The 15,023-nt window shown below is 43.5% G+C and overlaps 1 protein-coding gene and 2 pseudogenes across 1 annotated transcript in view; all 3 read right to left on the bottom strand.

Moving 5' to 3' along the window:
- Window positions 1-15,023, bottom strand: part of TMCC1 (transmembrane and coiled-coil domain family 1) — a 248,599-nt gene that overhangs the window by 209,574 nt on the left and 24,002 nt on the right. The gene's annotated exons all lie outside the window — the stretch shown is intronic.
- LOC136314595 (large ribosomal subunit protein uL3-like) overlaps window positions 1-15,023 on the bottom strand; it is a 58,148-nt pseudogene that overhangs the window by 34,958 nt on the left and 8,167 nt on the right.
- LOC136314546 (secretory carrier-associated membrane protein 1 pseudogene) lies at window positions 6,888-11,056 on the bottom strand (annotated as a pseudogene).

The following is a 15,023-nucleotide window of genomic DNA, read 5'->3' as shown; positions in this document are numbered from 1 at the left end:
CACCAGCTTGAGCCCAAGGTCGCTGGCTCCAGCAAAGGGTTACTCGGTCTGCTGAAGGCCCACAGTCAAGGCACATATGAGAAAGCAATCAATGAACAACTAAGGTGCTGCAACGCGCAATGAAAAACTAATGATTGATGCTTCTCATCTCTCTCCGTTCCTGTCTGTCTGTCCCTGTCTATCCCTCTCTCTGACTCACTGTCTCTGTAAAAAAAAAAAAAAACTTTAAAAAAAAACTGAGCCTGACCAGTGGTAATACAACAGTGTGTCCACCTGAAACACTGAAGTTTCAGGTTCTGAGAGTGCGAGGTTACAGGCGAGAGCACGAGGTCACCGGCTTGAACACAGGCTTGCCAGCTTAAGCAGTGAGTCACTAGCTTGAGCATGGGATCATAGACATGATCCCAAGGTTGCTGGCTTTATAGCAAGGAGTCATGTGCTTGGCTTAAGACCCACCCCATCAAGGCACATACAAGAAGTAATCATTAAACAACTAAAATGAAGCGACTAGAAGTTGATGCTCCTCATTTTCTCTTTCACCTCCTTCTCTTTCTCTCCCATCCTCTCTCTCTCAAAATAAAAAACAAAAAACAACAAATAAAAACCTAAAAGATACGAAAAGTATTTATAAGCATACCAGAATGAAAAAGCAATTCCCACATATATATTTATTTATATCTTACAAACAAAATAATAGTAAACCAAACACAGTAAGAAAGTGTATCTATTGATAAATCTGAGCAATAAGTTATCTCCTTCACTAAGACATCTCCTTTTGACTATCACCTTTTGGCTATTACAGAAGTTACTTCAAGTTCTATGTTTCTAACACCTAATTCATGATCTTCCTTTAAAAAAAAATTGTCTCTTTCAGTACTCTTTTTCTCAGTGAGGGGCACTAAGATGCTTAAGCCAGAAACCTAGCAGGCCTCTCTTACCTGGCCCCTTCATAATCTACCCATTACCAAATTCTGCTGACTATGCCTCCTAAACACTCTTGAATTAATTCCTTTGTATTCTCTCCAGCAATACCACTCAGATAAGTAAGCCATCATCATCTCATCAAACTGGACTAGCTTCCCTGCATTTCTTATGATACCTATCCTCTTCAATCTATTCTCTGCCTAGTAGTAATAAGTGTTTTCATCAAAAAGCAAATCTGACCCTCTCCTTTCTTGCTTAAAACCCTTTAATGATTCCTTATTACTCTTAAAATAAAGGCAAAACTCTTTTTTTATTTTGTATTTTTCTGAAGTGAGAAGCACAGAGGCAGAGACAGACTCCAGCATGCGCCCAACCAGGATCCACCTGGTATGCCCAGCAGGGGGCGATGCTCTGCCCATTTGGGGTGTTGCTCTGTTGCAATCAGAGCCATTCTAGCGCCTGAGGTGGAGGCCATGGAGCCATCCTCAGTGCCCAGGCCAACTTTGCTCCAATGGAGCCTTGGCTGCGGGAGGGGAAGAGAAAGACAGAGAAGGAGAGGCGGAAGGGTAGAGAAGCAGATGGGTGCTTCTCCTGTGTGCCCTGACCGGGAATCAAACCCGGGACTTCCACACACCAAGCTGACGCTCTACCGCTGAGCCAACCAGCCGGGGTCAAAGGCAAAAACTCTTAACATGACCTGTAAAAACCTGCAAGGGCAAGACTATCTCTCCACCTCAAACTGTGTTCCTTCTCCCCATAGTTTTCACTTCTCAGGCCATCTCAAGCCTTAATTAGGTCTCTCATTCCACTATTTTCCCTTCTACCACAGGGCCTTAGCACCTTCTGTTCCTTCCGCCTGGACAACCATCCCTCCTCTCTTTGCCAACACCTACTCTTCCTTCAAATCATTTCTTGAGGATGCATTTCTAATCCAGTCAAACTTTACTAATATCATCACTTATATAGCCACCGCAAGTGTAACTTAACTTCCCCCTGCATTGGAAAATAATTTTTATTGAAGAGTTCACCAGCTGCACAATCTGTTCCTGACATTAGGCTCCTTCTTCCTTTGCAATTTGGTGTTTCTTAAGTGGTCCCATGAAAGCTTTCTTATCCACCACTATTTGGAAGCAGCCATGGCCAAACTTGGAGGTGCTGTTTATAAACTTAAGGTCATTCTTCTCCAGGGCTCACCATTTGGTCTGCACCAGCAAGGACCTGTAGTAGGTGAACACTTGCTTCTCAGTTCTCACCACAAAGAATGACAACAAAGTCATTGGTCACTTCACCACTGTGGACAAAGAAACCCAGAAGGTTGATAATCTTTGTCAGGTTGTAACTGATGGAGGTATTGTTCTTGATCAGTTTGCTGTCCCTGATGAAGTAGCCTTGGTCAATCTTATAGATCTTGTTGATCTCAGTGCGGTGATGGTAGCCTTTCTGCCCAGCCTGGGTCACAGAGAAGGCCACCTGGGCAAGATGCCATGCCCTGATACAGGCAACACTGTGCAGCTCTCAGTGGGTCTTACGGGAAGCTTCTTGGTGTGCCAGTGACCCCTTTGTAGCCTTTGCCCTAGGTCCCCCCAATGACAGTGATCATCTCGTCCTGTCCAAACATCTGGTTCACAAGGACCTGCTGTTCTCATGAGACTGGTCCAGTTTTTTGGCCACTGTGCCTCCATTCACTTGGATCTCCATAAGGTGGGCCACCTTCTGGCATAGAGGAAGCAGGCGCATCTATGTGTTGGTGATGACATGGACGACTTGGCAGTACTTCTTCATGCCACTGAAGTCCTTCTCCAGCCGCTTCTTGCCATTGTCATCCTGCCACTTCTTGCAGTATTTGGCAAAGGCCTTCTTCTTAGATTTATGTTAGTTCTTACAGAAGAAGCGCCTTTTGCACTCATCACTGATAGACTCAGCAAAGATGGTTTTGAAGGTACAGAGGCCTCAGGGTATGTCCACATATCCCACAATGTTCACAACCACCATGAGCAGAGTCTCCACCATGGTCCCAGCTTTCACAAGTTCCTTCTTGTCCATTTGGATCCTGACCTATTGACCTCCTGCATGATGTGGGTCATGCCAACCTTGCAGCCCAGGAAGGCTATGAAGTGGACAGCCTTGGAGGAGTCATCCTTAGGGAAGCTCTTCACCTTCTTGTGGTGCCGGCTGCTGCACTTGACATAACAAGAAGCCCAGGGACCCTGTCTGGGAGCAGAGAACCTCCTGTGAGATATCCTGCAGCCAAATGCTGCCAATACAGCACTGTCCCTTTTAATTTTAATATTAATATCTGTTTAATATTAATATCTATTTTTCTCTATCAGACCACAGGTTCCATGAGAGACAGTATCACGTCAGATTTTGCTCCACACTGTATCTCAAATGCCTGAGTAGTTCAATAAAAACACATTATATAAATGAATAAATACATGAACCATGCTCAAGAACCACTGACATTGATCAGATTATCTAAAAGTTCAGTTGCTAGCAATTACAAAATGTTCAATACCAAGTCAAGCTTCCATCACTATAATCCTTACTATATTTAATTTCCTTGTGCAAGGTCACTTTAGAAGGGATAATGAAATTTATCCATAAAAGGCCTTCCTCTAATGGCTTTCTGTTTACCTGAGGAAGCTATCAAAAAAGTCCAACTCCAATGAATACTCTAAAATAAAGCATTCTAAATGTATTTGACTACAATTTTCATGACAAAATTACGAGTGGTTCTTCTGTTTTGTGTTTTTATTACATCTCATTGTTAAATCCCAAAGCAAAGATTTGTCCTGAAATCTAAATCTCTTACTCAACTTATCTCAAGATAATACTGAAAATAAAAGTGTACCAAAAATAACATTTGAAAAGGTTAAAATCGCTATACATTTTTAATAAAAAAGTTCAATGGTAAAAAAAAAAATCAGGGCAATATTTGGATGAAAAACCACTTTTCACCACACAAAACAAGAAAGACATCTTCCCTATACACTCTACTAAGGTCAAGTCTCAGCCTTTTTCACAAAATTCTTGGATAGCTTCCTTGGCCTTAAAAAACAAACAAAAAACATGCTCTTTCACAGTAACTGAGTAAAGCCTGGGTATGGATATGGTTGCTTAAGGGAATTGCCTATTTTGATGGTAAGCAAACAGTTCTCAATGGTGTTTCAACAATTCTAAGTCATAAAAACAGCAGGTATTGCCTGACCAGGTGGTGGCACAGTGGATAGAGCGTCGGACTGGGATGCGGAAGACCCAGGTTCAAGACCCCGAGGTTGCCAGCTTGAACATGGGCTCATCTGGTTTGAGCAAAAATTCACCAGCTTGGACCCAAGGTCGCTGGCTCAAGCAAGGGGTTACTCGGTCTGCTGAAGGCCCATGGTAAAGGCACATATGAGAAAGCAATCAATGAACAACTAAGGTGTCACAATGCACAACGAAAAACTAATGATTCATGCTTCTCATCTCTCCGTTCCTGTCTGTCTGTCCCTGTCTATCCCTCACTCTGACTCTCTCTCTGTCTCTGTAAAAAAATAAAATAAAATAAAAATTAAAAAAAAACAGCAGGTATTATAATTCATGACAAAATAAAAAGGCAAATATAAGATATCCTCATAAACAGACTGTATTATCAGAAATTATTATCATTTTAGGAAAAACTAAACATTTCTATAGAAATTATGAGAAAGAGAAAGAAACATTGGTTTTTCAGACTCCAAAATGGCTAAATCATTTAGCGTGAAATTTACTAACAAATACACTTCATTCATCAAAGTTAATAATCTCTTTGAACAAGGTCAACAAATCCTGCCAAACCAAACAATCTATAACAATTATATTCTCCTGAGGGAAACTGTATATTCTGCTAAAATAACCATCACTGCACAAACCTCTTGTTTTATGAGTTTTCTCACACAAGTTTTTTGTTTTGTTTTGTTTTACAGAGAGAGAGAGAGAGAGTCAGAAAGAGGGATATATAGAGACAGACAGACAGGAATAGAGAGAGATGAGAAGCATCAATCATCAGTTTTTCGTTGTGACACCTTAGTTGTTCGATTGCTTTCTCATATGTGCCTTGACCGCAGGCCTTCAGCAGATGGGGTAGTAACCCCTTGCTCGAGCCAGTGACCTTGGGCCCAAGCCAGTGAGCTTTGCTCAAACCAGATGAGCCCATGCTCAAGCTGGCGACCTCAGGGTCTCGAACCTGGATCTTTCTGCATCCCAGTCCGATGCTCTATCCACTGCACCACTGCCTGGTCAGGCTCACACAAAATTTTCTTTAAATTTTGTTATCTACCACCACTTATATAATACCAAAAGAATGAACAAGCAAAGAAAAAAAAATTAGTGGTTTCATTACGTTGCTGATAGGAATGTAAAATAGTACAGCCATTATGGGAAAGTTTGGCAGTTTCTGATAAAATTAAACATACAGTTAGTTACTATCCATCCCAGCAATTATACTCCTTGGCATTTATGCAGAGAAATAAAAACATGTTCTCATAAAAACCTGTACACAAATATCCATAGAAGAATCACTGATAATACTCGAAACTGGAAACACATTATGTTCCTCAATAGGCGAATGTTTAAAGAAACTCTAGTACATCCATAGCATGGAATACTAACCCAGCAATAAAAAGGAACTACTGATATTAATACATGTAACAATGTGGACAGATCTGAAGGGCATTATACTTAGCTAATCTCAAAAGGTTATGTATTACACAATTCCATTTACATAGCATCCTCAAAATGAAAACTAGAAATGGAGACCTAATCACTGGTTTCCGGAGGACAGGGATAAATACAGGGGTGGAGGTATGTTCCCAAAATAAAACAATGCTTTTTAATTTATCCAATAAACATAACTGCCCTTGGACTTTTGAGTTTTAACCCTGTCTCCAGTTAAATTGTCTAACTTTCCAATTAGCTGATTCACTATATTAGTAGTAGCTAGTAAGACAAAACATATAGATGAGGTACTTCTGTCTCTGAATCATCAAGATATTCATATAGGAACTCTGAAAAGAAGAGTGTCACAGTGAAGGATGGCACATTGATAGTGGATATTAAAAAACAAAGTCAAGCCTGACCAGGCAGTGGTGCAATGGACAGACTGTCAGACTGGGATGCGGAGGACCCAGGTTCAAAGCCCCAAGGTCGCCCACTTGAGTGTGGGGTTGCAGGCTTGAGTATGGAATCAGACATGATCCCATGGTCACTGGCATGAACCCATAGGTTGCTGGCTTGATGCCCAAGTTCGCTGGCTTGAGTCCAACGTTGTTGGATTGATTGAGCAAGGGGTCATTCACTCTGCTGTAGCCCCCCATTCAAGGAACATATGAGAAAGCAGTCAATGAACTAAGGTGCTGCAATGAAGAATTGATGCTTCTCATCTCTTTCCCTTTCTGTCTGTCCCTATCCGTCCTTCTATCACAAAACAAAACAAAGAAAATTGTTGCCTGACCCGACGATGGCGCAGTGGACAGAGTGTCATACTGGGATGCAGAGGACCCAGGTTTGAAACCCCAAGGTCGCTGGCTTGAGCGCAGGCTCACCAGCTTGAGCCCGGGGTCGCTGGCATAAATAAGCATGAGATCATAGACATAACCCCATGGTCATTGGCTTGAGCCCAAAGGTCACTGGCTTGAAGCCCAAGGCCTCTGGCTTAAGCTCAAGGTCACGCTGGCTTAAGCAAAGGGTCCCTCGCTCTGCTGTAGCCCCCTGGTCAAGGCACATATGAGAAAGCAATCAATGAACAACTAAGGAGCTGCAATGAAAGATTGATGCTTCTCATCTCTCTCCATTCCTGTCTGTCCCTATCTGACCCTCTCTTTGTCCATCTCTCTGTTTCTGTCACAAAAAATAATAAGTGAAAATGTGTTAATTTTCTCATTAAGGTGTACTACAAAGTATTTATTTCACAAGTTTCAAAGAGCATATTTTAAAGTATACTCATTTTACCTAAAAGCTCCATAAAGTGGTCTGTACCAACAGACAAATGAACAAGAAATAAAAAGCAAGAGCCACAGGACACTCAGTCCAAAAATCAACCCCTTTTGTAGGATCAACACAAAAACAAGCCAAGCATCCGAAGATATTTAGAAACACTGTTACAGCATGGAACATCCAAAGACCTCCACAGTTTTTACTGTCTTCTATAATTCTACAAAAATGTCTACACAAAAATCCTGATATAAACAAGGTCTCACAGGAAAACTGCAAGGAAGAGGTGACCAATTACTTTTCCTAACATGTTGACTGGGGTTTTACATTTCTCGTCATTCTCAATTATCTAATTCTGCTGCTTTTCTTTCTAGTTCTCCCTGGCACTTAAGAAGTTCAGCTTGGGCCAAGACATGTTACTTTGCAAACTGTATATAAACTGGATGTTTCTCTGTTGGTTTCACAATTGCTGGTTGCATATTGGGTACACTAGGCATTTTCACATTGCCTGGTAGAGGTGTTCCAGAATCTGAAATGGACTGTATTCATCAAGTCCTGGTGGAACTTTGTCACCTGTGTGACTGGTGAACTGATGGGTCCTTGAAGGAGTTACTGAAATCCAGGTTGGCCAACAGGTTACTTCAAAGTAATTCTTAATACAGCATCTCATTTGATCCTCACAACAATTCTATGAGGTCCTTGCTATTATTTTAAATTTTATAGATGAGAAATATGAGACTAAAGTGACACATTGAAGGTCACATGACTCACAAGTAAAATAACTGAAACTTAAATCTCCCAACTATCAGCTGCCTGTCTAAATGAGGACAAGTTTTACAATGCTAAACAACACTTCCTTTTTTTTTTTTAAGTAAGAGGAGGGGAGATCGTGAGACAGATTCCTGCATGCACCCCATCAGGGATCCACCCAGCAACCCCATCTGAGGCCAAAGCTAAGTACCAAACTACTTTTAGTACCTAAGGCTGATGCACTCCACTGAGCTATCCTCAGCGCCTGGGGCCAATGGTCAAACCAATCAAGTCACTGGCTGTGGGAGGAGAAGAGAGAGAGAAGGAAGAGACAGAGGAGGAGAGAAGCGGATGGTCACTTCTCCTGTGAGCCCTGACCAGGAATAGAACCCAGGACATCCATGCGCCAGGCTGATGCTCTATCCACTGAGTCATCAGCCAAGGCCTAAATTACACTTTCTATAAACCATTCTCCATATCTCAGCAAACCATTAACAGCTTCAATGCATACTGAAAAATTAAAAATTAAGAAATGACAAGACCTTAAGGATGATTTGTAATAGTGATCTCTCATTTTACATATGCACCTATAAAGTGTTTTTAGTGCTCAGGATATGTCTGGTAGCATTTGTAATAGAAAAAGAAGTAAAGGCTAAGTGATGTGTTAGAAAGTTTTAGCTATGTTTTTAAAAAATCTAGAAAAATAATATCAAAACTTTTTATCGGTGGTATCTGGTAGATAAAAAACTTGGATGTCTCCCACTTTCAGTGTTATACATTTAACACAGATGATACAATAATCCTTGCACTTCTTAAATTAAGTGTGTATTATAATTATAACCAGAAAAAATAAGAGAGGTTATCACAATAACAAAGAGGGGAGGCAGTGGAAATAATGAAAGCTTAGACATAAACTCTACAAGGACAGGAAATTTATCTTATTTACCATTATATCTCTAATACCTTGTACAGTACCTGGCACATACTATGGGTTTAATAAATGTGTCAGAATAAATGAAAGAGTGAAGAATAACATCCTAAAGGCTCAATAAAAAAATATCAGGAGTAAAATATATATTTGCTGATCAACATAAAGGCCAGGAATATAAAATATCAAAGATAACCCCAAGTTTCATTGACAGGTTAGCTAAGTAAATGATAAGCCATTAATCAAATAAAACTAGAGTAAGAATAGTTATGTGGAAATGCAAAGAGATCATGGCAAAATGCTAAAGAATTTGGTGGAAGACATTAAGTTTCAAGAACCAGTAGGAGGCCCTGGCCGGTTGGCTCAGCGGTAGAGCGTCAGCCTGGCTTGCGGGGAACCCGGGTTCAATTCCCGGCCAGGGCACATAGGAGAAGCGCCCATTTGCTTCTCCACCCCCACCCCCTCCTTCCTCTCTGTCTCTCTCTTCCCCTCCCGCAGCCAAGGCTCCATTGGAGCAGAGATGGCCAGGCGCTGGGGATGGCTCCTTGGCCTCTGCCCCAGGCGCTAGAGTGGCTCTGGTCGCGGCAGAGCGACGCCCAGGAGGGGCAGAGCATCGCCCCCTGGTGGGCAGAGCGTAGCCCCTGGTGGGTGTGCCGGGTGGATCCCGGTCGGGCGCATGCGGGAGTCTGTCTGACTGTCTCTCCCCGTTTCCAGCTTCAGGAAAAAAAAAAAAAAAAAAAGAGATCATGGCAAAATGCTAAAGAATTTGGTGGAAGACATTAAGTTTCAAGAACCAGTAGGAGGCCCTGGCCGGTTGGCTCAGTGGTAGAGCGTCGGCCTGGCATGCAGGAGTCCAAGGTTTGATTCCTGGCCAGGGCACACAGGAGAAGCGCCCATCTGCTTCTCCACCCCTTCCCCCTCTCCTTCCTCTCTGTCTCTCTCTTCCCCTCCCGTAGCCAAGGCTCCATTGGAGCAAAAAAGTTGGCCCAGGCACTGAGGATGGCTCCATGGCCTCTGCCTCAGGCGCTAGAATGGCTCTGGTTGCAACAGAGCAATGCCCCAGATGGGCAGAGCATCACCCCCTGGTGGGCATGCCAGGTGGATCCCGGCCGGGCGTACGCGGGAGTCTGTCTGACTGCCTCCCTGTTTCCAACTTCAGAAAAAAAAAACACCAAAAAAAAAACACCAGTAGGATCTGACTAGGAGGTGGCGCAGTGGATGAGCGTCAGACTGGGATGCAGCAAACCCAGGTTTGAAACCCTGAGGTCACTGGCTTGAGTGCGGCTCACCTGGCTTGAGCACAGGGTCACTGGCTTGAGCGCAGGATCGCTGGCTTGAAGCCCAAGTTCGCTGGCTTGAGCCCAAGGTCACTGGCTTGAGCAAGGGGTCACTCACTCAGCTAGAGTCCCCTTCACCCCAAGGCACATATGAGAAAGCAATCAATGAACAACTAAGGAGACAAAAGAGCCACAACAAAAAATTGATGCTTCTCATCTCCCTTCCTGTCTGTCCCTCTCTCTGTCTCTGTCTCTCTCTCTCTGTCACAAAAAATAAAAAGAACCAGTAGGGAGTCCAGGCTGAAGATGCATCTTTGGGAGTCACTTATATGAAGCTTATATCAGAGATTAGAGATACCGCACACCATAGTTTATGGACTCTCATTGTCTCAATCAACAGCAGAATAAGATATGAAGATCAAAATGAAATGCACCCGCCTGACCAGTAGGTGGCGTAGTGGATAGAGTGTCGAACTGAGATGCGGAGGACCCAGGTTCGAGACCCTGAGGTTGCCAGCTTGAGCGCAGGCTCATCTGGTTTGAGCAAAGCTCACCAGCTTGGACCCAAGGTCGCTGGCTCGAGCAAGGGGTTACTCAGTCTGCTGAAGGTCCATGGTCAAGGCACATGAGAAAGCAATCAATGAACAACTAAGGTGTCGTAACAAAAAAACTGATGATTGATGCTTCTCATCTCTCTGCGTTCCTGTCTGTCCCTGTCTATCCCTCTCTCTGACTCTCGCTGTCTCTGTAGAAAAAAAAAAAAAAGAAATGCACCCACTATTCTGGTGCCCTGATGCCCAGCCTAACCTGATCTTTGCCCCACTGATTTTTAAACTTACATTATAAAATAAATATATATACACTTTATGCTTTAGAGTCATTTCCCATTTGCTTTCTAATAGGATACAAAGGCCCACACAGTTTTATTTTCACTATTTGCTACAGACAGAATTTTGGGCTCACAGATCCAGGAAAGATCAGAAATCAATACACTGCATTATTTACCATAAACATAAAAAATTTTATATACTGGTTTTATTCAATATTGTCCACTGAAAAGCTATCATAGTTTGCCATATTCTACTGACTCTTTTAACGTTTCTGTTTGAAACTTTAAATACTTTTGATAAAACATGTATTTTAATATAGTACTATATCATAGGTAGAATGAATTGGGAAGGGGGGGCAATCGCCCCATTTTGTTTCAACTCTACCTTTTGAAATCCATCCTTTGTATCTTAAACTGACCTTATGTCAACAAATGGATTAGGCTAGTCTCATAAATGCAGAAACACACAATATAAGATTAATTTGTCTCCATGCTTTCATTCATGTTATTCTTCACACATGCAATGTTACCCTTTTCCAACATTTATCTGAATAGAGGGCACAGATCAAATCCTCTAACCACTTCAGTACTCCCCTACTGTCTCCCTTCTTTGAATTTCCACAATACAAACTGAGTGGCCTTCAAAAGTCAGCTGTTTTCCTCTATGTTGGAAAGTAAGCTTACTGAAGAGAGATGTCATATCAAAGTCCACAACAACAATGAGCATACAGCTGGCATCCAATAAATACTAACTCAATGCTAGGTGTGAATCTTAAACCTCCTTTGCTTCCACAATGCTATTTACCAGAAAAAAATATATATTATTTTGTCTTTACTAGCAAATATTTGACCACCTAGAAAAATTGAGCGGTCATAAACAGTGACATCGTAAACTTTTTATTTTTATTTATTTTTTATTTTTCTGAAGCTGGAAACGGGGAGAGACAGTCAGACAGACTCCCGCATGCGCCCGACCGGGATCCACCCAGCACGCCCACCAGGGGCGATGCTCTGCCCCTCCGGGGCGTCGCTCTGCTGAGACCAGAGCCACTCTAGCACCTGGGGCAGAGGCCAAGGAGCCATCCCCAGCGCCCGGGCCATCTTTGCTCCAATGGAGCCTTGGCTGCGGGAGGGGAAGAGAGAGACAGAGAGGAAGGAGGGGGGGGTGGGGGTGGAGAAGCAAATGGGCGCTTCTCCTATGTGCCCTGGCCGGGAATTGAACCCGGGTCCTCCGCACGCCAGGCCGACGCTCTACCGCTGAGCCAACCAGCCAGGGCCTTGTAAACATTTTTAAAGTTTATTTTATTGATTTTAGAGGGAGAGGAACAGAGGAAAAGAGAAAGAGAAATATCTGTTTTTGTATGTGCCCTGACCAGGGACTGAACCAGCAACCTCTGCACTTTGGGATGATGCTCTAACCAACCAAGCTATCAAGCCAGGTCTAATTTTTTTTTTTTTTTACAGAGACAGAGAGAGTCAGAGAGAGGGATAGACAGGAACAGACAGACAAGAACGGAGAGATGAGAAGCATCAATCATTAGTTTTTTCACTGCACATTGTAACATCTTAGTTGTTCATTGATTGCTTTCTCATATGAGCCTTGACCAGGCCTTCAGCAGACCGAGTAACCCCTTGCTTGAGCCAGCAACCTTGGGTCAAGCTGGTGAGCTTTTGTTCAAACCAGATGAGCCCCTGCTCAAGCTGGCGACCTCAAGGTCTCGAACCTGAGTCCTCAGCATCCCAGTCCGACACTCTATGCAGTGCGCCACAGCCTGTTCAGGCGCCAGGTCTAATTGATTTAATTTTTAAATGGTCAAGTCAATCATCTCATTTCAGGACCACAAGAAAGAAAAGCCTGCCCTGGCCGGTTGGCTCAGTGGTAGAGTGTCAGCCTGGAGTGCGGAAGTCCTGGGTTCGATTCCCGGCCAGGGCACACAGGAGAGGCGCCCATCTGCTTCTCCGTCCCTCCCCCTCTCCTTCCTCTCTGTCTCTCTCTTCCCCTCCCGCAGCCAAGGCTCCATTGGAGCAAAAGATGGCCTGGGTGCTGGGGATGGCTCCTTGGCCTCTGCCCCGGGTGCTAGAGTGGCTCTGGTCGTGACAGAGCGATGCCCCGGATGGGCAGAGCATCGCCCCCTGGTGGGCGTGCCGGGTGGATCCCGGTCAGGCGCATGCGGGAGTCTGTCTGACTGCCTCCCCATTTCCAGCTTCAGAAAAATACAAAAAAATACAAAAAAAAAAATCAGTAAATCTTAAAAAATAAAAAATAAATAAAAAATAAAACAAAAAAGAAAGAAAAGCCTAATTACTAAAACACTGGAAAAGAAAAAAAGGCAATTGTGGCCCTGACCACTGGCTCAGTAGGTAAGAGCATCAGGCCAGCATATGGACATTCCAGGTTCAATCCCAGGTTTATTCCCAGTCAGGGCACACAGCAGAAGTGACCATCTGCTTTTCTCTCCCACCTTCTCCCCCATCACCCAGCGAATGGCTCGCCTTAGGTGCTAAAATAGCTTGGTACTCAAGCACTGACTGGGTGGTTCTGGGTCAGGGATCATTCAGTAGTCTCTCAACCTCCCCTTCAAAAAAAGAAAAAGGCAATTGTTACATCAGACTACTTGAAAGAGCAATGCAAATTCTCTAGGTACAGTAATAAATTAAGAAAACTCTAAATAGCCTGACCAAGGTGGTGGCGCAGTGGATAGAGCATCGGACTAGGACGCAGAAGACCCAGGTTTGAAACCCTGAGGTCACCGGCTTGAGCACAGGGTCGCTGGCTTGAGCATAAAATCCTAGATGTGACCCCATGGTTGCTAGCTTGAGTCCAAAGGTTGTTGCCTTGAAGGCCAAGGTCTCAGGCTTGAGCTCAAGGTTGCTGGCTGAGCAAGGGGTCACTCGCTCTACTGGAGTCCCCCATCAAGGCACATATGAGAAAACAATCAGTGACCAACTAAGGTGCTGTAACAAAGAATTAATGATTCTCATTTCTCTCCCTTCCTGTCTGTCCCTCTCTCTTAAAAAAATAAATAAATAAAATAAAACTCTAAATAAAATCAGATTAGAAATTTATTTGACAATCAAAACACTACCTTTCTTCAATATACTTACATTCATTGTCAAAACATGACATATAACCTGACCAGGCGGTGGCGCAGTGAATAGAGCATTGGACTGGGATGCCAAGGACCCAGGTTCGAGACCCCAAGGTCTCCAGCTTGAGCGCAGGCTCGTCTGGCTTGAGCAAAATAAAAAATGCTCAGCAGCTTAGACCCAAGGTCGCTGGCTCAAGCAAGGGGTTACTTGGTCTGCTGAAGGCCAGTGGTCAAGGCACATATGAGAAAGCAATCAACGAACAACTAAGGTGTCGCAACGAAAAACTGATGATTGATGCTTCTCATCTCTCTCCGTTCCTGTCTGTCTGTCCCTATCTATCCCTCTCTCTGACTCTCTCTCTCTCTGTCCCTGTAAAGAAAAAAAACAAAAAACGACATACTAAAATATGGGGAAAATATATGAACATTTTGAAAAAGTTTGATCAAGTGGCCAGATTTTTATAAACCTATCTCAAGAAAACAATTAAAAAAAACAACACTGCTTAAATCATATTTTTCTGAACCTGAACTATATATTGTACATGATACCATTTAGGGATACGTATGACTGGAAAAATGATCAGTCATTCCATGAAGCTCCAACTCCATCCTCTTTGAGTGGGTGCTAAGAAAAGTGCTTGTTGCTAAGTATCTGATCCCAACCTAGTATGAACAGAAAAATCTAAGGTAACTCTACCAGAATAAAACAAAGAACATGTGACCAAGCAAATAACTGAAGCCAGAGAGTGGATTATTTCACAACAGCACTTGCGTCTACTCATATGTTCTCCTGTTCCACAACCAGGAGAAGCTTTCCGGTTTTTTCTAGAATCAAAGGCCCACCAGCCTCATTCAGTCCCCTCTACATACCTCCATTTTGGCTGCCTCCTCCCCTCCAACTACATGCCCTCTCTTCCCTGGAACAATGTGGTCTCCTCCTTCTACAATATGGCCTCTTAGCTCTTTTTAAAACTTTTCCCCGGGGCCTGACCAGGCAGTGGCACAGTGGACAGAGCGTAGAACTGGGATGTGGAAGGACCCAGGTTCGAGACCCTGAGGTTGCCAGCTTGAGTGCAGCTCATCCGGCTTGAGCAAAGCTCACCAGCTTGGACCCTGGCTCTGGCTCTGGCAAGGGTTTACTCGGTCTGCTGTAGCCCCCACGGTCAAGGCACATATGAGAAAGCAATCAATAAACAACTAAGGTGCCACAATGAAAAACTGATGATTGATGCTTCTCATCTCTCTTCGTTCCTGTCTGTCTCTGTCTATCCCTCTCT

The sequence above is a fragment of the Saccopteryx bilineata genome, chromosome 10 (genome assembly GCF_036850765.1).
Source record: "Saccopteryx bilineata isolate mSacBil1 chromosome 10, mSacBil1_pri_phased_curated, whole genome shotgun sequence".
Classification (NCBI taxonomy): Eukaryota; Metazoa; Chordata; class Mammalia; order Chiroptera; family Emballonuridae; genus Saccopteryx; species Saccopteryx bilineata.
The sequence above is the reverse complement of the archived record's forward strand: the minus strand, read 5'-3'. Positions and strand labels throughout refer to the sequence as shown.